The sequence below is a fragment of the Lynx canadensis genome, chromosome F2 (assembly GCF_007474595.2).
Source record: "Lynx canadensis isolate LIC74 chromosome F2, mLynCan4.pri.v2, whole genome shotgun sequence".
NCBI lineage: Eukaryota > Metazoa > Chordata > Mammalia > Carnivora > Felidae > Lynx > Lynx canadensis.
Genome location: NC_044320.2, coordinates 14,561,923 through 14,585,532, shown reverse-complemented (window position 1 = coordinate 14,585,532; position 23,610 = coordinate 14,561,923). Strand labels below are relative to the sequence as shown.

Below are 23,610 nucleotides of genomic sequence, written 5' to 3'. Positions count from 1 at the left end.
AATCAGGGAAATTAAGAAAATCACAATCATTCCCGAGGTGGTCGGGAAACTCTTCTGCAGGTCACTGATTCAGCAAGAAGTTATCAAGTCTTGTGTATGCACAGGGCACTGTGTGGTGCCAGGATCGTTGTAATTGTAAATTTGATTCTGGGGAGTGCATTCCCTAGTCATGAAAGCCGGGAGGATATTCGTGGTGCTTAGCTAAAAAGGAGCGAAATGGATTTCAGAATGCAGCTTGCTCAGATACTGTTTCTGGAACCAGGATCTAGAGAGGAATTCCTTCCCATTTTTGAGTGAAGAGAGGCGACTCCCAAATAAGCGCACATCCAGACCCCTAAGGCGGCTGGTTGGTGCGTGCACACGTTCATTAGGTCTTGTGAAAATGTGACACATTTTTTAAAAAAATAAATCAATCTCATATTCTACCCCATGTAGTCCTCAGCTTTTTCTAATTGCTTCACAGAAGCTTGTTTTGTTTCCCCAACACGGTTGTGCGATATGTTGTATCATCCCACCATCTCGTCCAATTGTCACGGCGCACGGTAAGTTCACCCACTTAATAATATCACAAGGGTTCGTTGCATGTTTGTGATACATCAGGCACTGACTTCTGGGAATGATGCCCACTCACTACCGCAACCCTTCCCCCCGCCCCCCCGCCCCATTGCTCTTGCCATGAAAAATCAATAAAGAACACATAGTCTTGACTTTCAGGGAGTTTCTCATTTATTTGCAGAGACAGGCAAAGAGCACTTTTCCAAATGGTACAGTAAGTACTATGAAAGAAGAGAGTATGGAATGGAGAAGTTGCAGCCCATTCAGATTTGGGAAGGCTGAGAGAACAGGTGGGGCCAGGGGCGAGCCCGGAGTATGTGTCATCTAAACCTCATGTATACATGCAGGACTTAGCCCGCATGTCCTTAAGGACGTAGCCGGGTGGAGAGAGGGCATTGGAGGCAGAAAGGAAAACACAAACAAGGGTCTAGACGTGGAGAAGAGCATGGGCTGTTTGGGAACTGCAAGTGTTCAACAGAGCTGGAGAGTAGAGTCTGCTCAGGGCTGGCAAAAGAAGAGGTGAGCCAGAATGTGAAAGGCTTGCACATTCTGCTATGCAGTGTAGACCATTTTGGAAAGGTAACAGGGAGAGACTGAAAACTTTTGAACAGGGTAGTAAAAAATCAGTTTTCACCTCGTTTCGCTTTGACTGCTTCTTGGAAACAGAATTGTGGGAGAAAAGTCAGGAAGGCAGGAAACCATTTAGGTGGTATTGCAGTAGCCTTGAAGGGATCGGGTGATAGAGCGGGCTGGCATCTGGAAATGGAGAGATGTGGATAGAAGTGTTAAGAGGGGAAGAGAGGCTACATGTAAGGAGGTGCGTGTGCGTGGCGGGGTGGGGGGCATGGAAAGTAAGTGTATTCCATGTAGAAGAGCCCACTGGGCTGAGGAAGGATTTAGCCTCGCTTCGGGGGGGGGGGCTAGAAGTCTCATTTCCTGTGTTTTATTTCCGCTTGAAGCTCTTGGCTCTAAGATCTTTGATCACGTGCTGTTACTTCCGCTCGAAGCTCTTGGCTCCAAGATCTTTGATCACGTGTGACAAAACCCCACGCATTTTCCCCTTTGGTCTGAATGTGCTGACAAGGCAAAACAAGACACTTTCACATCCTGTTCTTTAGCTCATGGTTGATTAACGGAGATTAAAACTCTCTGCTCTCCGAAGGTAGCAAGCTAGCCATATTTGGGAAAAACCATTTCCTGTTTTGATAAATAAGGCTTATTTCTGCAGCTTGCAAAGCCAGGGTGTAAAACCACCTCATTTGCAAACGTCTATAAGAGTAGAGGTGCTCCGAAGATACTTAGACTGGGGTTGATACTGCTATTGTGATAGTCTCCCTCATTTTGGTCTCCTAACTTGTCTGGTTTTTGTCTTCGACAGTTTGCCTCAGGATGGCACCTTGCCTCCAGATGCCCATCTGCTCCAGCCAGGTAATAAGGCCATCTGGAGCCTTTCGTGCTCCATTCCTGGCTGGCAACCCAGGGGTCCAAAGGTGAGTCTTGATCCTGGTCCTATGTCCAGACTCTTGTCTGTTGGAAGCATGGTAAGAATTTGATTTTGATTTTTTTTTTTTTTTTGAGTCTTTAGTTGATTTCTGGTGATGGATTTTTTTTTTTTTTTTTTTTTTTGGTTTTGTAGTTAGATAATTTGGCTCTCTCTGTAAGTGAATTAAATGGTTTATAGATATTTTTCTCTTTTGAATGAAAGATGACAGAAAATCATGTTTGTTACTCTTTTCTGTTTGTTTGTTCATTTTTCCCCAATTTTGAACTCAAATCAACTAAGAATTTGTACCCATTAGAGAAGAGCTCTTTTTATATGAAAAATGAGTTTTGTATTTTTGGGTTTATCCCTGATGTATGGGCTAAAATTTTGGAATAGAAGCTATAAGTTTTCTAGGTTTTTATGTATGCTTATGTGTCTATAGATATGTAATATTTTCCTACTTCCAGATGGTATTACTAAATTAGATTATAAGAAAATTTTTAAAGAGTTTTATTCTAATTGACTTAGAGTTAGCTAAAGGCATATACAAATAAAGGACTATTCCTAAAAATTCCCAGATATTGAAAAAATTAGATTTCTAATACTTTCAATGTGCTCAAAATACATTCTTATAGGCAGTAATTCAAATGTTCTAAGAATTCAAGTTTACATAATTTAGGTAACTCTAGCAAATGAGACTAATTTAATATTATTGGTTTAATAAAAACAGCTATATCTTCTGAGTTGTCAGCATTAAATGTAATAGAAACATATATTTTTATTTTATGCAAGCATGTTTTTCCTCAATTTATAAAGTTTGGCTGATTTAATATACTATCATTTCAGTTCCTATATTTTAAGATTATAAAAATGTACATTTGTATTAGTCAAATTAAGTCATTATTTGGACAAACTTTATTTCAAAGTAATTATATTTTGCAGTATGTCAGCTTAAAGACAGTGTCCAAAATGAATTGGTAGCTTAAAACCTTGGACTGATGCTAAATTGACTTAATTTGTGAATATTCATTAGACACCTAAATCCTATCTAAGTAAGAGAAAAAATTGAAGCATTAATTGCTGAATACAATTTCATTTTATATACTTTTGGACTTTTACTTTTCTATAATACAGAGAGGCTATCTATTTGGGTCTGTTAATGCACATGTTCATTTTTGCCACATTGAGAAGCTGTACCTATAAGGAACGCTTATGATTATAAAAATTATGAGATGTTGAGATGTATATTTATAAACTTTGCTAGTCTGCTAGAAAATACTAGTATATGAAAGACAGTTTACAGTTATTTACTATCAGATACTCCTTCCTTGACCAAACTTTAGTTAGGCTCCGGCGAGCCTTCTTCTAGACTAGGCTCGACCTTGGCCTGCTGAGCCCCCACTTTAGCAATGAATCCTAAGCTAGTTAATTGACACTTGCCCCCCTTCATATGGGATCATCCTTGATATCTGATCAAGCTCCTCATACCCTGCCCTGGATATCTAAGTCCTTGGCACCTGCTTTTAGTAAGAATCCTGTGAAGCCAGTTTAGCAAGAGTCCCCCTACTTTGGTATCTAACCAAGTTCCTCTCAGTAATTTCCTATACACTCACCCCCTCACTGGCTCCTTGGCTGAGATCTCCAGCTGTCTGTGCTGCATGGGAATGGAATACCAAAGTCTCTCTCCTCTACTGCAGTAGTTCTAATAAGATCTGCCTCGCAGCTTTAACACATTCCCTGGGAATAACTCTTACACTGTCTCCTGGTTTTCTATATGCAGTAGAAGTGGCTGTAGTGAAAACTTAGAATCAGTATATGTGAATGAGACTCTAACAGGAGTGATAGTAGCAGAGAGGAGCAACTTTGCACATGAAGCGTGCAGGGGGTATTTTGTTAAGAAAAACAAGAGTAGGTTTGTTCCAAAGTAAAATAACTAAATAACTTGTCTAAAATGAGAGACAAGTGTATGACAAACTTGTCTGGATAGAGAAAGTTGTAGATGGTGCATGGAAAAGGAATTGTATTTCTTAGAGTCACAGCTGGCTAAGGCTGATGGGCTTATTTATAAGATTGTTTTTATGAATCTTTTTTCCATTTCTTTTTTTAATTTAAATAGAAGATTTTTAATAAGAGTGTTAGTACCAAATATGCTGTTTCAAAACTAGCATTTGGTTTTCTTTCTATTAAAATGACATTTTTTTTCTTGGATTACTGGTGTTTTCTTAATAAGTGCTTGTAAAAAATATTTTTCTTTACCTTTATAATCTGCCTAGAAAACAACTATTCGGGATCTATTAGACTCATTTCCTATACTTTGGGTTGACTTTATCATATCTTTAATTACTCGAGAGAACAAAGTCTTTTCACTTAAAAAGAACTGGAGTTCTTTATAGTCACGTCCCTTCTATGCCTACTTTTAAATTTATATCTTCATTTTGGCTAATTAGGTAACCAACTATTATTTCTCAGTAATCCACGATCCTATTTAATCAAGTGTTCAAATTTCCTGACTACTTTTTGTATTTTAATTTCCAAAAATCAAATCCTAAATGTTATCTTTTGCTGAAGAAATTGTCAAGAAAAAAAAAAAAAAGTTAAGTCTGGACCCGAGTAAGGAAAGGTATTATTGAATGAGACTATTGCAGAGAGGTGCTCGAAGCCTGAGCCAGAGCAGTGTCAGGCAGGTGGGGGGGGGGGGGGGAGCGGGGGGACAAGCAAAGTTTCTGTAAGCAGAGACCCGGGGATAGGTGCCTGTGCAAAGCAGAAGGATGCCATGCTAACAGCTGGTGTGCGGAAGGTGCCTTGAAACATAATGAACTGCATCCAGTGTTGTACTAGTAGAAAAGTTGAGGCAGGAAAGTTGTGTCCTCAGGCACAACGACTTGGGATTCTGGTCTCAGTTGAAGTAAACAAACAAAAATGCAGAAAGTTTGCAGAGTTGGGACCTAGTGGTTCTCAGCAAAGCAGCCTAAACTTATATGAAGCATAAAGTTGCCTCAGCCTTGTCAGTCCCTCTCTTTGTTCAAGGTGGGCTCAGAGACACTCTTCATGGACAATTCAAGGATAAGGAATAACTCAAACAGCAGATGGCTGAGTGAGATAGACCTCAGGGCCACCATATTCTCAGTGATGACCCTAGAAGACCAATTGAATCATCTGTTTGGAGTGCAGGCAGAGGTCAGTTGTTTCAGTGTTCTTAAATGGGATGCCTAAAATTAAAAAAAAGATAAATGTTAGCATAAAGGAATGTATTAAAGAGCCAGAAGTCAAACCCTAAGAGTATCCAATCTAGTGAAATTCAGGAGGTCAGTGGATGAAATCGTTTCATTGTGCAGCACTGCTCCCTGAGTCGTATCGTGATCTTAATTATGTTACTCAGAGCTCGGGTTATCTCCCTTATCAGGGGATACATGACCTGAGCATTTCACCAGACTTTCTTAGTGACCCAGACAGCAGCTTGGCCAGAGGGCAACCAGGTTCACGCATGGACTGCTGCAGTATTTATTCAGATCCTGGGGGAAAAGGCCAGTGACAAAGCAACCTAGAGTCCGAATAAGGATATGGGAAATCGTGTTTTGGTTCTCAGTGACTTGAAGTCAGGAAAAAGGGAGAAAAGTTGTACAGGTTAGTTTGAAAAGTTATAGCCAGGTATTGAAGGAATCTGCAAGAATTGAAAATTTGGTAAGGGCTGACAATCTCTCTAAAGTAAAAGATTCAAATCTGATTTATAAGTAGGTATCACCACTAGTTTATCTACAGTGGGAAAAGAAGCTAAGTGTCTATAAGATGAGATAGAGTTTGCATATCAATCAGCTACCTGCAGTTTACAGAGGTGCAAAATAGCTCAAAGACAATGAATAGGGTCAGAATCCGGTAATCCAAAAGAGCATGCTATAGTTTCCCATTGAAACACCAAAGGCTCTCTACAGTCCCTTTCCCCTCTTGATCAAAGACAATCTCAAAGAAAGATTACTCTTGGTCACAAAATAAGGCTGGTCTCACTGGAGGTGGCCTGGTTATTTACATAGATGCAGCAAGAACGACGTGGTACCACGTAGGTCTTATACTGGCTTCTCTGGACGCTTTCAGAAAGAATCTCAGATTGGACTTTTCAGAGCCTCTCGAGGCTAGGAAGCCAAGCCAAAACTTCACCATCATTTTCCACCTGCAGTACCTAGTGATTTGGTGGGCATTCCTCTCTTCCTGAGGTCCTCAAAATAGCCTAGGATTCCTGAGCCTGCCAGGAAGTGACCTTCCTTGCTCACCTATAAGGCTGGGAACCCTATCAAGCCGGTTGCCAGGCCAGTTTTCCCAAGAGGGACTTTGTAAGCATTGGCCCATCATGTCAACCTTAATTGCTGAAAAGGGTCTGGTCACATCTGATGAAACGAGCATCGTTCTCAACTGTGACATTATAGGCAGAGCCAGCCTTGATTAACCAATGCTTCCAATTATGTCCTATTAACAAGGTGGACAGGCTCTTACTGAATCTATGCAAATAACTACAGTGCCACGAAAACAGGAATACTCCACGAGACTTCCCAGAATTTGGAAGGGTGAGGCAGGGCAGAGAAGAGGAATGTTTCCTTTCTGTTTCACAAGGGCACAGTCTACTAAATTGTTGTGAGTGCTAGATAGCTTGAGAGAAGAGAGAAAGTGCATCCTTACATCCAGAAAATAGAACATGAGAGCATCAGCACTGTTCCAAACAAAGCCCATAATCATGAATTACCAGTTCATTCAGTCCTATGTAATAATTCTTGTTCCATTTGATCTTGGATTAACCGTCCATAAATCTATATTCTCCCCTAGAGTTCTAGAAATCCTGACTTAGTCTACCAGGGTGGTCCCAAAGTTATTTAAGCAGTGCCATCAGAAGCCTTACCCAAGAGTACCTGGCTGGCATAGTCTGCTTCCACGGGTCTCTAAGATAATCCTTTTTTGTTGAAGGCAGAGCACTCAGTCGGTAGCTGATTTGCAAGGGCTCTTTGGGAAGCATCAGAGGAACATAAAACCACCTGTGAAGGACAGAAAACTTAAAATAGCCATGGTTAGTTCATTTTTGATAATTTTCAAAGGTGAAAGATCTGAGCAGAGTTCACTATAAAAATAATACAATTGATAAAGAAATTTGATTTTTATGGGACACTGAAAAAGTCAGTTCTATCAGTTTTAGGCAAAACATGCTAATGTTTAATTAGCATCATTAATCCTGTTTTCAAAGAAGACTGGATATTATATGTCGTTTATGAAAATGGATGAGTATAATTTTTAGAGGAAAACATGACAGATACGATATCATGGTTCTGAGACATGATATACCATGAACATATATCAAGCATATTGTTAAAATATAGCAATGGTATATCCAGATAATCAAGCAATAAGTAAACTTAACCTGAATGAGTTTAGGAAGAACATACTTGAGTAAAATAAAAATGTATTCTTACAAGGCTGATAACTCAAAAGGCATAACTGTATTTATTAAACCAACAACATTTAAACTAGCCTCGTTTGCCAAAGATTTACCTCGTGAGCCTGAATTTTAAAAACACATTGGTAAACTTTTATAAGAATACTTTTTTCCCCCACATTAAACATATTGGAGATTTAATTGTCTCGGTTTCTGGGAATTTCGGAAATATTTAAAATTCTATAAACTCCTATTTATCTCTTATCCAATCCAGAAGGAGCTCCTTTAAGGGACTTCAGAATTTAATGTGGTCATACCATTTGGAGGTAGGAAAATAGTACACGTGTATAATACAACATACATATACGCACATACAGATGGACACAAATAAAGAGCTTGTAGCTTTAAATTTTAATTAAAAAATGTTAGAGCTGGTTCAGATATAAACGCAAAGACTCAAAACTCACTGGTTCATGTAAAAGAGCTGACTCTAATCCCTGCCTCACTTTTACCTTTTTACAAGGATTGTGTTTCTGGCAGATGGGGCAAATTGAAGTAACCTGCTCAATGTAAGAGCTGAAGCAGTCTCCCCAGTATTTGTGGAGGAGACCCTCAAGATGTACTTGGCCCCGATATATATCCAATGGAGGCTGTAGCTACATTTTGGGAGAGTGACAGAGGAGAGACCAAGTGGCCATCGGTGTCTCCAAAGCCCATCTGAGTAAAGAAAACTTGAAGCTTATTTCTAATTAGCTTTTTCAGCTGCAGGCTTTTGCTCCTGGAGTCGCTGGCCTCCTCACAGCCCCGACAGTGGTAAGGGGCTTAAATATCAGGTATCTACAGGACGAGGAGCCTGAGTGAGAAAGGAAAGGCCTAGCAGGGTGGATGACAGAGGAGGTAGAGGTGTTGAAGGGGGGAGAACGAAGGATTCTAGGGAGCTGAAGGGAAAGCTGAAGGTGGAAAAAGGGAGGCAGAGTTAGAGGAGGATGATGGGAAGGGATAGGTCTTAGAAAACACCGAGGAAGAGAAATGGCCTTGGAAGGAAGCAGTGGTCTCTGAAAATGTTTGTGGAAGAGACTTTGTTCTGTTTCTTTGTACCAAACAATAAAAGCAGTGCACCGTTTGGATGAAATCTGGGAGTCATGCGATTCAAGAGCCCTGCTCAGAATAAGTCAATGTAATCCAAGAGTCAGGGGCTTTAACTATACTCAGAAAAGCTGGAAGAAGGCAGAGAAATAGAAGGAAAAAAGACAAAAATGAAGAATAAAGCCAAGTCTTTACCATGCTACAGTAGACACATGTGTGAAGCACTGGACCAGGATTTAGACTCACCACTGTGGATCCCAACTTCCCCGGCCAGGAAAGGAGCCAGCATCTGATCAGATGGCATTGACGCCTGGGTGAAGAAAGCAAGGTCCTGGGGGCATCTGACATTCTGTCAGAGTTACAGCGTCATCCCTGTGAAAGAAAAAAATGCGATGGATGTTACTATGAAGGATTTTACTGTGTTCATATGAAGGGGGTTATTGCAATAGGAGGAGAGGAGTATCATAATAGGAAGACGCTCTAAGTCAGAAATGTATCTGGGGAGGGATGGGTGGGCGGAGCTTTTAAATGCAGAGACGCCTGGGATAGGTGGCTGTGGAGGGTAGGAGGTGGGGAGCTGAAAACTGGTAGGGGAGGGGGTTCTTGAAACTTAACCTTCATCAAATATTGTACTAACAGGGAAGTTAAGGCAGGAAGTGTTGGTTTGTGGTTAAGCACATGGGGCAGGGGTTGCTCTTAAGAGGAGCAAACAAATTCAAGTGCAGAAAATTTACATGGGATTGAGGGCTTTGTGGTCCCGAAGTTGTGTCAAGCTCAAAGTTTGATTAACCTCGTCAGCACTTAAAATTGTTTTTGAGATTTTGCAAAGGGTTCCCACTAAGATTTGTTTTTTCACCTTGTAAAAAAAGAAATGTTGGGAATAATTAGGGTTATTGATAGGTTACTAATGATGTGTTACGTGGGAAATACTCTCAAATCAGAAGAAATGCTTAGACCTCCCTAAGTTAAATTTGTTTGGGTAAAACATTATTAGTGTAAATATTTAAACAATTGTATCCTGTATGGGAAGGTTCTAGACAATGATCAGTGTTTTTGCTGACCATGATACGTTTCTGTGTATCAGAGTTTTAGTGTTGCTTTGCCTGTAAAACAAAAGCAGTATTATATTAGCAGTCATAATTTTTGTTATTTTTAAAAACATTAAGTTGGTTGCAACTTTACATCTTTAATGTGAATTCAGTGTATTTCCTGGCTAGTTTTCTACTGGGGATTCACATCATTTATCTATAAAGTTTTATTAATCTACTACTGATGTTTAAAAGCCTACTTTAGATGTATTAAATCTATTTACTTGATAGTCTTGACATATTCTTGATATATTCTAACTTTGTACTAGGTTTATACCTAACATTTCAGGATTTTTATGTTATACCTGAAAATGTTTTCTCTGTGAAGATTATGTTTATGTGTTTTCATAAATTAAATGCAATCTCTTCTTTGAAAATAGGCATGAATCTTTGTGTTTAAACATGCTTTGTCAAAAACTTTTTTGGATTGACTTTATTTTGTTCTCTGTGCCATGGACACAACCAGATATGCTTGTCGATTGCATGATTATTGTAATGAACTCTCTTCAGATCATTCTCTTTTGAAAATATCAGTAGGAAGTAAATAATAGACCTTCTAGTCTTTTGTCATCTACAGACAGTTTGTATGCTTTGTTTTACTCCTGATGCTTCCATGAAAATACCTGGAATCAGCTGGAAGGCAGAGTGTTCCATTTTTAACAAAGGATTGTCTTAAGAGCCTGGAGACTCTGCCAGATACTCTTGGGTGCAGGCTTCTGATGGCATTGTTTAACTATGAGATCATACCAGTGGACTGAGTCAGGAGTTCCAGACATCCAATCAAGAAGTAGATGTGTTCCTGAGACTACTAACCCTGGATCAAGTGGAACAAGAATTATCACATAGGACTGAATGAACTGATCATTCACGATTATGGGCTTTGTTTGGAACAGTGCTGATGCTCTCATGTTCTATTTTCTGGATGTAAGGATGCACTTTCTCTCTTCTCTCAAGCTATCTAGCACTCACAACAATTTAGTAGACTGTGCCCTTGTGAAACAGAAAGGAAACATTCCTCTTCTCTGCCCTGCCTCACCCTTCCAAATTCTGGGAAGTCTCGTGGAGTATTCCTGTTTTCGTGGCACTGTAGTTATTTGCATAGATTCAGTAAGAGCCTGTCCACCTTGTTAATAGGACATAATTGGAAGCATTGGTTAATCAAGGCTGGCTCTGCCTATAATGTCACAGTTGAGAACGATGCTCGTTTCATCAGATGTGACCAGACCCTTTTCAGCAATTAAGGTTGACATGATGGGCCAATGCTTACAAAGTCCCTCTTGGGAAAACTGGCCTGGCAACCGGCTTGATAGGGTTCCCAGCCTTATAGGTGAGCAAGGAAGGTCACTTCCTGGCAGGCTCAGGAATCCTAGGCTATTTTGAGGACCTCAGGAAGAGAGGAATGCCCACCAAATCACTAGGTACTGCAGGTGGAAAATGATGGTGAAGTTTTGGCTTGGCTTCCTAGCCTCGAGAGGCTCTGAAAAGTCCAATCTGAGATTCTTTCTGAAAGCGTCCAGAGAAGCCAGTATAAGACCTACGTGGTACCACGTCGTTCTTGCTGCATCTATGTAAATAACCAGGCCACCTCCAGTGAGACCAGCCTTATTTTGTGACCAAGAGTAATCTTTCTTTGAGATTGTCTTTGATCAAGAGGGGAAAGGGACTGTAGAGAGCCTTTGGTGTTTCAATGGGAAACTATAGCATGCTCTTTTGGATTACCGGATTCTGACCCTATTCATTGCCTTTGAGCTATTTTGCACCTCTGTAAATTGCAGATCTATCTGGAAACTTTGTTTTGTCTGGTAGCTAAGCTTTCTGTTTCCTTGTGCAAAAACCAGTTTGATGTTTACTTCTAAATTGCACTGTGTTTTCTCACCTTGCACAACTTGTCAACCCTTAACCAGATTTTCAGTTCTTACAGTTTCCTTCAATATTTGGCTATAAACTAATCTTAGCCTCAAAATAAACTTTCCAATTTTTCTGCCTCCTTCTTGACTTGAAGTCATGAGAACTACAAACCGATTGCCAGGTTTTTATTGGGACTCTGAAATTGCCTTTGCTGGTCTTTGCCTCCAAAATCTGAAGAGTCACTGCAAGCTGAAGCCTAAGGAATTTTTATAAGATTGGAAGGACTCATCATCCCACCTGATCATTCATGGTCCAGCTCTTTCCATGCATAGGCCACTGCTTGCACTACCAAGCAAGTGTGGCGAAATACTCGAGCCATCCATCCTTATTGGAGAAGAACCAGTGCTGTGGACATCACCACCAATACAATTGACATCTCAGCTTCAAAAAACTCAGTGAGTGGTAAGAGACTGAATATACAAACAATCACCAGACCAGGTACAGAAATAGAGCTCTGACCCACAGCTTCTAGAGCAATTAGTCTAAGAAGCCAAATATAACCTATTCAATATCAGTCCCAAATCAGGACCTGGTCAATAATTGCCATCTTCCCTAATTTTTGCCCTCACTTCTAACTTATATATCTAAAAAATATATTCTAATCAATCATATAAGATGGTCCACTTCTAGTTAGTTCTCTAGCTTCTGAAAGCCGACTGCCTCTAATTAGCATTCACCTAAAGTCGTCCTGTTTTCCACTCCAGAGTTTCCACAACTCTACCTGCATTTGAGTTTCTGCCCATCTCAGGTGATGGTGGTAATTCTCTTGCTATAGCAAGTTCTGAATGAACCGCATTTGTTTGTTTTCATTTGAGTGATCTTCATTTCTTACCATAGTTTTCTGGGAAGTTCCACCAAAATACAGTTGGCACTGACCATCACCGTGGCCTCCAGTCTTAGACCAGGCACCCAGAACCTGTTGTGCCTCACTGCTCACTGCTCGTCAAGTCCACAACGATGTGGTAAGTCAGCACAGGCCTGAACTCTACACTTCGTGTTGAGTGCCTTGGTCTTTCTTCTGAGTTTTTGTAGCCAGGTTTTGTTATTGGTGCCCATTTGTTTGTATCATTGGTGGAATCAAGCCATTCTTTTCATCCCTTTTTGTTTGCATTTGTGTTACTGCTCCGTGGGTTGCTGTCTAAAAGTGCTATAGGTCACAAGGAGAATCATATGGTAGAACACAGGCATATGCCTTCTGAGCATATTTTTCATGGCAGCCTCACACACCAATGAGTTTGCCGTCCTTTTAAAATTTTTTTTTTTCAACGTTTATTTATTTTTGGGACAGAGAGAGACAGAGCATGAACGGGGGAGGGGCAGAGAAAGAGGGAGACACAGAATCGGAAACAGGCTCCAGGCTCTGAGCCATCAGCCCAGAGCCTGACGCGGGGCTCGAACTCACGGACCGCAAGATCGTGACCTGGCTGAAGTCGGACGCTTAACCGACTGCGCCACCCAGGCGCCCCCAATGAGTTTGCCATTCTTACAAGAACTGCCCATTTGGACAAACTTTGTTGTAAGTCACCCAATAAAACTGGATGAGGTTCTTTCCATCTCAAGATTTTGTCCTTCGGGCTTTTTCCCCCCTTTTTGATTCAGAGAGAGCAGTCTCTCTGATATTCCACATGCCAGAGGGCACACATTGTCGAGTCTGTGTTTGAAGGTGACCAATCATGAGTTTGGGTTTTGAGATATGCGTTGCACACACATTTCATTTCTACCAGCATTGGCAGCTCTCATGGGATCATTTAAATCTAAATCATCTCCTCTTCTGGGAAAACTCTTGTTTCACATATCCACTCTCATGACAGTCCTTGTACTTATCTTTCCAAATGTTGTAATTTTCCCAAGTATGAATTAAGCCTTTAGTGGGCACTTGGGGGCATTTGACTTCAAAACATTGTTCATTTGAAAGGTTCCTTAGAAAAGAAAGGAATACGATTTCTCAGTACGTATGGGCAGCATTTTTTGATTGGTACACAGAGACCTCCAAACAAAGTTTAAATAAAAAATTACTTCACCAAAAGTTTCTTTGGCCAAGGCTATGAGGAATTTGACAAACTTAAGTAACAACAAAGTACTTTCTCTAGTAAATCCTCTTTCTTGTCCTTCAGCTGCTTCCCTATATCCTACTCTCCTTTTTCCCTCTTATCATTGCAATCTCTTTCTTCTGTCGACACCTCCATCTGCTTGTCCAGACCCTTTCTCCAACTCTTAAAACTACCAAAACCAGTTGCCTCTAAAAATCCATCCTTCTCATGTGCTAGGTATGCAGGGAACTATAGAATCTAAACCTTGCACTCAAGCTCTAATTCTTAGAATTCTAAAGATTTCTCTAAACTTAGATAAGACCAGCAAATACCCATAAAAATTTTTTATTTTTATTTTTATTTATTTATTTTTTTTATATATGAAATTTATTGACAAATTGGTTTCCATTCAACACCCAGTGCTCATCCCAAAAGGTGCCCTACTCAATACCCATCACCCACATAAAAATTTTTTAGAATTCAACTTGTACACATGTTGGTTGGAAACTCAGATGCTTACTTCCGTATGGCAAATGCTGATTGGACCTACCCAATAAGGGACCTATAAGAACCCCCTTTTCACATTAAGCTTGAGGCTCAAAAAGGAGCTCAAAAAGCAAGCTAGGTAAAGTCTCCTGAACACCATACATAAAACATTTTTAATAAACGGTCATTGGACCATAATTCCATGTGATAAAAGTAAAGACGAAACAATGGGATATTTTTTAGGATAGACTAGAAAATATCTTCCAAAAATGTGTGGGAGTGAGAGATGCTGATTGAACAGCAGCCCTTTCATCTCATTTTGTCAATGTTGCTGAACCTGAGATTGGGCACCTAATTCAAAGAAAGAAATTAGAATGGGAAATAGCCCCTTTATCTGAACTAAAACACCTGACCTAACATTTTGAAATGGCTTTAAAATAAGAATAAGACAAGACTTAAAATAACCTTGGGCCCTGAAGATCAAACAGCTAAGTAGACCACTACCTATTGATAAGGACATTTGTAGATATTGTAGAAAAAAAGGAGGGGCACTGGAAAAAAAAATGTCTCATCTTAACAAAAGAAAAACCAAAATGAAAAAAATCCCTCAACTCAGATTAATAAGGAAGGAAAATGCGTTCAATAGTCTGGACTACTTTTAAACAAAGTGAATTATAAATATAGATGGTCAACCTCATTAATTCTTGGTAGATATGGGTACTGCTTTATGTTAAATCCTACCTCTTGCTCAACACATTCCTCAGAGAAAACATAGCACACACAGGAGCAGGTATCTCAAATAATCTGCAGCCATTAGCTGTAACCCTGTGTCCTTAACTGAAAAACATTCTTTTTTGTTCTGTGATGCCACCCTTGCAAAGTTAATAAGGGGATATTTACTTGGCAAATGCGCACGAGAGGAGCTATATATTGAAATTCCAGAGGACTCCTCTATTCATAATCAAATTGCATCTGCTCTGGATATACCTTTGCCTTCTCCGTAATATTTAATACATACCTCTGATAAAAATCTTGACATCATAACTGACACCTTATGGACTAAAAATGCCAACATCAGAATTGGAATGGAATTGGAGGTGAATCTATTAAAATTCAGATAGATCATACCAAACCATTACCCTAACTTTCCCAATATCCTTTGAGGCCAGACACACAAAGGAAGAGCTCAAACCTAGCTTTAAAAACCTTATTCTCAAAGATCTTTTCATAGTCTGCAGTAGCCCTTGCTACACTCTCATCCTGCCGAGAAAGAAACCAAATGGATGAAGATATAAATTGTTCAAGACTTCAAGACCATCAACAAAATTGTTATCTTTTGTTTCCGTGTAGTATGCAATTCAAATACCATCTGATCTGCCTACCGCCTCTGGCTTCATTGTTCATTTGAAAGGATCTTTGCTTTGCCTTTTTCAGCATGCCTCTAGACCATGCCTTCCACTGAGGAGGACCACAATATCCCTGGGCAGTCATGCCTCAGGGGTGCACTGAAGCCATCTACCACTTTTCCCCAGGTCTTTAATCAAGATTTATAAGATCCAAATTTCCCTTGTGATTTAGTTCTGATATAATATAATAAACATAATAATCTCTTACTTTGTTCAGAGGACAAGGAAGCTTGTGAAAAGAATCATTTACTTACTCTCAGCCTTAGCAGAAAAGGAACATGATGCTTCAAAAGATAAATTACAAATGTTCCGCAATACAGTCCATTATTTAGGAAATGACCTATGTAAGAAAGGGAAATATTCTCCTGATAGATTAAAGACTATCCAAATTTATCCTAGACCTCTTTCAAGCTGACAACTGGGAGGATTTCTAGGTTTAATTGGAAATTGCAGGCAATGGGTACCAAATTTTTCTGTGATTGCAACACTTCTTTATGAATTGTCTAAGTCTTTGGTAAGAGACTCAGATCTGGGAGCCCAGATATAAAGAGGCCTTGTGTACCTAAAGAAGGCCCTTCAATAGCCTCCTTCTTCAGGTATTCCTAACTAGAAAGCCATTTCATTAAATTGTGCATGAACAATTTGAAGAAGCCCTTCGGGTTTCAATTCAATTTCATGGGAATCATCAAAAGCCAGTTGCTTACTATTGTCTCACCCTTGACCCTATTGTAAAGGCTTTTTCCCTCTTGACTTAAGGTAATCAGTGCCATCACAAAAGTCACCAGTGCTTCTGCTGAACTAGTTCTAGGCTCTCCACTTACTCTCATGGTTCCTCATGCGACACAGACATTACTATTGACTGAGAACACACAACACTTTTCAGCCAACTGATTAACCTCTGAAGAGATTCTGTTAACTCTCTCCTCTTTACTCTTCACCCTTGAAACAACCTGAATCCTGCCACTCTCCTGCTCCTAAAAGAATTGCAACAGCTTGATTGTCTTACTTCAGTTAGGGAGCTATCTGTACCTCACAGATGCACAATGTATTAAAGATCCCACTGAGAAATCTGACCTAATATTATTTGCTGAGGGAGCGTACCTCAACTGAAACTGGAGATTATCAAGCAGGAAATGCTATCAGTAATTTAAGAAGATGCTTCTTTAGAATATAGTCCTCTACCTGAAGTAAAATCAGCCCAGATGGCAAAACTTAACTGCCCTTCCTAGAGCTTTTCAACTAGCTAATGATCAGAGAATACATATGTGTATATATATGAATAGCAGATCTGCTTTTGGAGTAGTACAAGACTGTGGGATGCCTTCTTCATAACAAAGGGGGTTCTCAGTTCTGCTGGTATCCTCCTAAAAATGGACAACAAGTTATGGAATTTTTAGATGTACTCCTACTTCATAGAGGGATGGCTACTATAAAGATTGAGGCCCATGTAAAAAGAGATAATACAGAAGCTAAAGAAAATGCTGTAGGAGATCATTATGCTAAAAACTCTCCTTAACCAAAGTTATAAGCCTACCGAAACCCTCAAAGGATATATCTCTGGAAGGATTCAAAGAGGCCATTAAAAATATCAACATATGGCGTCCGATTTTGAAAAGGAAGGATCTGGTTGTATCTTTCACTCAGATAATCTCTGGAGTGCTCAAGATGGCAGCGTGGTTAAACCAGATAAATTCAAGTGGATATTAACTACATTTCTTCATGAAACTACTCATTACAGACAAATCGATCATCTTAACATAGGTGAGAAAATTTTAAAACGATAGCTGAGGTTATTTTCAGGTCATGTGTCACCTGTCAACAACCTAATCCTGGAAAATCTGTAAAGGGGAGACACAGCCAGGACCTCAGTGGGACTTCAAACACCTTGAGATGGATTTTAACTGGCATCAACTTCTATGATATTTGAATATTTTTAGTTACTGTACATCTATATTCAGGATGGGCTGCAGCATTTCTTTGCTGAAAAGCTACAGGTCTTATGGTCACTAAAAAGCTGCTTGATTTTGTGTTTTCAGCCTGAGGCATCTCAACTTTTATATCAAGTGATCAGGATGTGCATTTACCAGACACTCTTGTGAGAAAATTCTGTAAGATGTTACCCTTACTTATAAACTATACTGTTCTTATCACCCACAATCTTCTGAAAAGGTTGAAAAGACTGATGGAAATCCTTGAATTTAAATTAACCAAACTTTCAGAAATCCTTGAGTTCTCTTCGTCAAAGACACTCTCACTAGGTCTTATAGCTCTACAGTTCACTCCCTCTGGGACACATCAGTTGTCCCCCTGTGAATTGGTAACTGCAAGATCCATGCATTTGGGAATTTCATCTCTGATATTAGACTCCACCCTACTGCATGGTGACATGGCAAAAAATTTACAAGGGGGCTCTTGTATTACACCCAGTTCTATCACCAGTGGTTAAGGGTACCTCCCCAAAACATTTTTCTGAATCACCTCTTCATGATCTTCCGCTAGGATATTTTGTCTGTTGGAAGAAACAACAGAGGAAATCTGCTGCCTTTGATCTCAATGGAAGGAACTTTATCAGGTACTGTTAGCAACAAATACAACAGTGAAATGCCAGGGAGCCAATGCTTGGTTTCATGCTTAACAATTAAGGAAGCAATTCAGAATTCTGCACAATTACAAGGCTACTTTAATAGGGGAATTTAAATTGAGGATACTCTGAGATCTTGTAGACACAAATAATCTTTGGAAGGAAACAGCTCACCTAATCTCTTTGGAACAAGCAGATGGCTTCAGACAATGAATAGCTTCTACCCAGGGTGTTGGACCAAGACCTCTGTCTGATTCCTGTTTTATCTATCTACTACTAATAATTATCCTTATTTTCTATAGATCCTTGGTTGCTATTCACACATAAAGGCTCTTTCTCTCCTTTTTCCATCCTTATATAATTGTTAGGCCAGAACATACTCATTCTAATGCCATCATTAGACTATCTCAAACAGTAGCTACTGCCTTTGGTCTTACTGACAGCTGGATATGCCATCTATCACTGTATCCCATTATAAAACCTCTCACCAAATGAGACTATAAGGAATGGTCTAATGAGACTATAAGGAATGATGTTTCCATTTGCACTTACATGGAAAAATGACCTTAAACAAATAAGCCTGTGACTTTATCAGTGTCCATGTATGCAAAAGAACCAATTATTACAATCAGCCAGACCCTATATAATTTTAAACTTTATTTCCCACAACTTTCTAAGGGCAATGGACCAAATGCTTGCCATCTGGAAGAAATTAACAGGAACCCAAATATGTACCCCAACTGATAGAAGGCGTTAGTTTTGACCTCATGATACATATAACTCATTATTTCCTAGATCTCACGTGTCCCTACCAAGTACTACTTTCTTTGTAACCAGGATTCCTGATTCTGTTTGTTTCAGACTAACACCTTTAAGAATAGTAATCCAATGCTTGTCTGTGAACCGAAACCTTAATTCTATAAATCACCATGGCTAGAAATTCCAACTCAGGCATAGGTTCAAAAATAAAGCCACTCTTGATCATTCAGGACACTACCTGTAGGAATTACTGATTCATTGTTCATGATACTATTCCCATCAGTGGGAATCATACAAGTAGAAAAAAGTGTAAGAAACCTCGCTAATTTGCATAACTTACTAATGATACCATCTCTCGCTTAGACGGAATACAGATCGCTTTCAACTCATTGGCATGAGTGACATGTCTACTCATTGGTGGCCAATTGCATTGCTGTAAATTTCTTTTAAGCTAGTCATAGTGGCACTTGTGCTATTGCTAATAGTTCTTACTGTACTTGGATTAACAAAATAGGGTGGAACAGGCCATACATTGCTTAAGGAGAATGCTATTTGGCTATCTAAAGTTAGTCCTCATGGCCTATGATATTTGTTCTCTTGGCTTGGGTTGGGCCACTGGGATTTGTTTTGAAGCATTTTATAGGGACTATTAATTGTTTTTGGTTTTGGTCATGCGATCATTATGCTGAACTGTTGTATTCTATCCAGAGTCTTAAATGTTCTCACACAGCTGTTCTCTCATCAGATGATCCCAATGATGACAAAACAACTGAAAGGTCAGGAAGATCTCGCATACAGTTGACTATGGAGGTGACTAACAATCTCTGAGCAGCGCAGATTTGGATCACTAGCTTTCTCTGAATTGGCCAACTTCTTGCAAGTGAGTTAATGATTGAAATGAGGAACTGGGAGACTGACTATACATACAGGCAATGGCCAGACTCTCAGACTATAAAAACAGAATTCTGATCCACAGCCTCAGTAGCAATCAGCCTGGCAGGCCAACTCACCGTTTCTGCAGCAACTGCCCCAAACGGTCAGGTCTTGGTTAATAACCGCCTGATTCCCCAAGTTTTGTCCCTCATTTCCAAAAAAAGTAAAAAATGTTCCCCTAATTAGTTAGGGGAACTAATAGCATGCCCTAACTCGAGTTAGTCTCATTCTAATTTCTTCATGCCAACAGCATCCTATCAGGGCGTACCTAGTCTTTCTTCCCTTTTATTTCACTATACAGCTGGTCCACTAAGTTGTGCCTTGAGTCTCTGCCAAGTATAAGTGATGGTGGCTGACTTCCGTACGGTCGCAAGTTCTGAATAGTCTTTGCCTGTTCTCATTTGGGTGGCCTTCATTTATTTCCACAGAAGTACTGCTTAACCAAAAGATTTTCTTCCACCAGCCTTTTGGAATCCACTAAACCTGTGACTCACAAGGTTGACTCCTAGTTCTTTGCTTTAATTCCATCTTTACAAAAAAAAGTTGATTTATTTATTTTGAGAGAGAGAGAGAGCATGTGCTGAAGGGGCAAAGAGAGAATCACTAGCAGTTTCCACAGCATAAGTGTGGAGCCTGATGCAGGGCTTGAACTCATGAACTGTGAGATCATGACCTGGGCCAAAATTGAGAGTCAGACCGACTGAGCCACCCCATTTTTTAAAAATGTTTATTTATTTTGAGAGATAGGGGGAGGGGAGGAGGGGAAGAGAGAGAGGGAGAGAGAGAATCCTAAGCAGGCTCCGCACTGGCAACATAGAGCCTGAGTTGGGGCTCAAACTCACAAACCAAGAGATCATGACCTGAGCCAAAATCAAGAGTCAGACACTTAACCAACTGAGCTATCCAGGTGCTCCAATTCCATCTTTTATATTGATATTTTTTTATTTTTCATTTCAGATAACCCTGTTTAAGATGTCTGGACTTCAAGATTCTAAAACAATTGACCTTTGCTATAACCTCTCAACAGATGGTTCAGCTTATTTTACAGGAACAACACCAACAAAAGTCCTAGACGGATCCTGCTTTGTCTCACTCAGGAGGTTTATGCTGGTCTTTTACTTGTTTAGGTTAGTTTGTTATATTCATTCTTATTGAACAAAAGGAGGGTTTGACAGTGTCAGCTCTGTATTTATCTGAGCTCTGTATTCCTGGAAAACATTGATGGTTAATAAATCCCCCATCTTTTGTGTTCAGTTTCTTACTGAAAAGAGCCACCACCCTTCTGCATACCATTTATGGAAGACTCCTCATCCATTTTTTCTCGTGACTCCAATAAGAGTTGTGTGTCAAGGTGTCTATGGAAAACTGATTTTTGGCAAAGATGCCAGCACCATTCAAAGGCAAAAGCATAGTGCTTTCAACAAATGATTCTGGGACAACTGGATACAGTCACACACAGGAGAATGAAGTTGGATCTTTACCTCACCACTATATAAAAAATAACTCAAAGTGAATCAAAAATCCAAGTCTATGAGCTAAAACTGTGAGATTCTTAGAAGAAAACATAGAGGTAAATGTTCATGACATCAGATGTGGCAGTGGAATTTGAGATATGACTCCAAACACAAGCAACAAGACAAAAAAACAGATAAATTGAGCTTCATTAAAATTGAAAAATTTGTGGGATGCCTGATGGCTCAGTTGGTTAAGGATCAGATTTCAGCTGAGGTCATGATCTCACATTTCGTGGGTTGGAGCGCCATGGCGGGCTCTGTGCTGATAGCTTAGAGCCTGGAGCCTGCTTCAGATTCTTCTCCACCTGTCTCTGCCCCTCCCCTGCTCACACTCTGTCTCTCAAAAAAGAATAAAAAACATTAAAAAATAAAAATATATTAAAACTTTTGTGCTTCAAAAGATACTATCAAGAAAGTGAAAGGACAACCTAAGGACTATAGCTATATTTGAAAATTGTATATCTGATAAGGAACCTGTATCTAGAATATATAAAGAATTCTTAAAATTCAGTAATAAAAATGACAAATAACCTAGTTTAAAAAGTCAAAGGATTTGAATGGACATTTCTCCAAAGATGACATACAAATGGCTGATAAGCATATGAAAATATGCCATAGATCATTAGTCATCAAGTAAGTGCAGATCAAAACCACAATGAGATATTACTTCAAGCCCACTAGCCTAGAATCAAAAGGTAGGTCAATAATAAGTGTTGGCAAGGATGTGGAGAAACTGAAACCCCTCTAGATTGCTGGTGGAAAGGCAATGTCACTACTACAGAAAACAATCTGACAGTTTCTTCAAATGATTTACCCTATGATCCAGACATTACACTCCTAGAGATACGGCCAAAGGGAAAAAAAAAAACCTATGTCTACACAAAAAGTTGTACACAAATGTTTACAGCAACAATATTCATAATAGCCAAAAGGTAGAATCAACCCAGTGTCCAAGTGGATATTTGGATAAACAAAATATGATACATCCATACAATGAAATATTATTTGGCCATGAAAAGGAAAGAATGACTGACATATGCTATAACACGGACAAATCTTGAGCACATTAAACTAAGTAAAAGATGCCAGTGACAAAAGACCGCATATTGCATTATCCGTTTATATGAAATGTCCAGAATAAGAAAATGTAAAAAGATAGAAAATAAGATAATGGTTGCTTAGGGCTGGAAAGGATGGTGGGTGGGGAAGGGATAGCTAAATCCGATGTTCTTTTCTTAAATTGAGATGACAAAAATATTCTAAAATTGATTGTAAGGATGGCTTCAAATCTGTAAATAAAAATAATTGTACCTTTTAAATGAGTGAATTTTATGGTATGTGAATTATGTCTCAAGAGAGCTGTTAAGACACAAGAAGACAAATGGCCCGTGTTTGCAGATGTTCAGTAGCCTGTTTCCTGAATACAGGAAGTTGGGAGCCCAGTTTGAACTACCTTTGTCCCTTGTGATTCACAGTGCCAGCATTTTCACTAATACGATTCTCTTAATTCTGTGGGTTTTTACGAAGTTGAGAAGTTCACTCTATGCCACGAAACTGCGTCCATAATTATTTTTGAGTCAGATCTTCTAATTCTGACTGCCTAAGTGAATGCAGAGGGCCAGGGCTTTTGTCTTCCTGAGAGCACCACTTTCAGTATTTAAAGATCTTAACAAAGGTGTTACAGTTACTGCTATACAACAAACCATACCAAAACCTAGTGAATTAACACAATCATGATTTTTAATATGTCTGATCGTTTTGTGGGTCAGCCTGGAGATTCCCAAGCCGATTCTGCCTGCCCTCACACATGTGTTGTTTCAGCTAGAGATTTGGCTGGACTGGAAGGTGCAAAATGACCTCACACGTTTGACCCTTGGTTCTGGCCTTTGGCTGAGATTCTTCAGTTTTTTCTCCATATGACCTCTCATCTGCCAGTAGGCTAGTTCAGCTGCCTTCCCTGGCTAAGGGAAGTTTTCCGAGAGAACCGAAGCAGAAGATGCAAAGCCTTTTAAAGCTCAACCCCGGAAGTTGCATTATGTCATTTCCGCCATTTTCCATTGGCCAAAGCAAGTTATACTGGTCTAGATTCAAGAGGATGGAGAAACAGATTCCACAACCAGACGGCGGGCAAAGGGAAAGCCGCTCTGCAACATATCTTTGTCTTACTGAGATAGGAAGGGTTAGGGACGTTAAACAATTTCTGCAGTCCTTACAAGGATTTTGGACTTTATTGCTTGCAGCATCTCTAAAATATACTAGTAACAGAGAATTATATGATCAGTTTGTGTTTTAGAGAGATGACTCTGAAAGCCGTGTGGAAGATGAAGAGAGGAAAGACAGAAGTTAGGCACAGTGTATTTAGAAAAAT

At 39.6% G+C, this 23,610-nt stretch overlaps 2 long non-coding RNA genes across 3 annotated transcripts; one reads left to right on the top strand and one right to left on the bottom strand.

The window, feature by feature from the left end:
• Positions 1–703: 703 nt before the first annotated feature.
• On the bottom strand, positions 704–9,047 carry LOC115505997. Its single transcript, XR_003966195.1, has 3 exons — positions 8,784–9,047; positions 6,924–7,056; positions 704–5,247 (listed from the first exon to the last, which is right to left on the bottom strand). It is a non-coding gene; the product is annotated as an uncharacterized LOC115505997 (long non-coding RNA).
• A 2,714-nt stretch (positions 9,048–11,761) lies between these two features.
• On the top strand, positions 11,762–21,433 carry LOC115505998. 2 transcript variants are annotated; one of them, XR_003966197.1, is made up of 5 exons: positions 11,762–11,928; positions 12,371–12,495; positions 17,955–18,027; positions 19,541–19,675; positions 20,686–21,433. It is a non-coding gene; the product is annotated as an uncharacterized LOC115505998 (long non-coding RNA). The 2 variants fall into 2 exon arrangements; XR_003966196.1 differs by having other exon boundaries at positions 11,762–11,935.
• Positions 21,434–23,610: the final 2,177 nt, after the last annotated feature.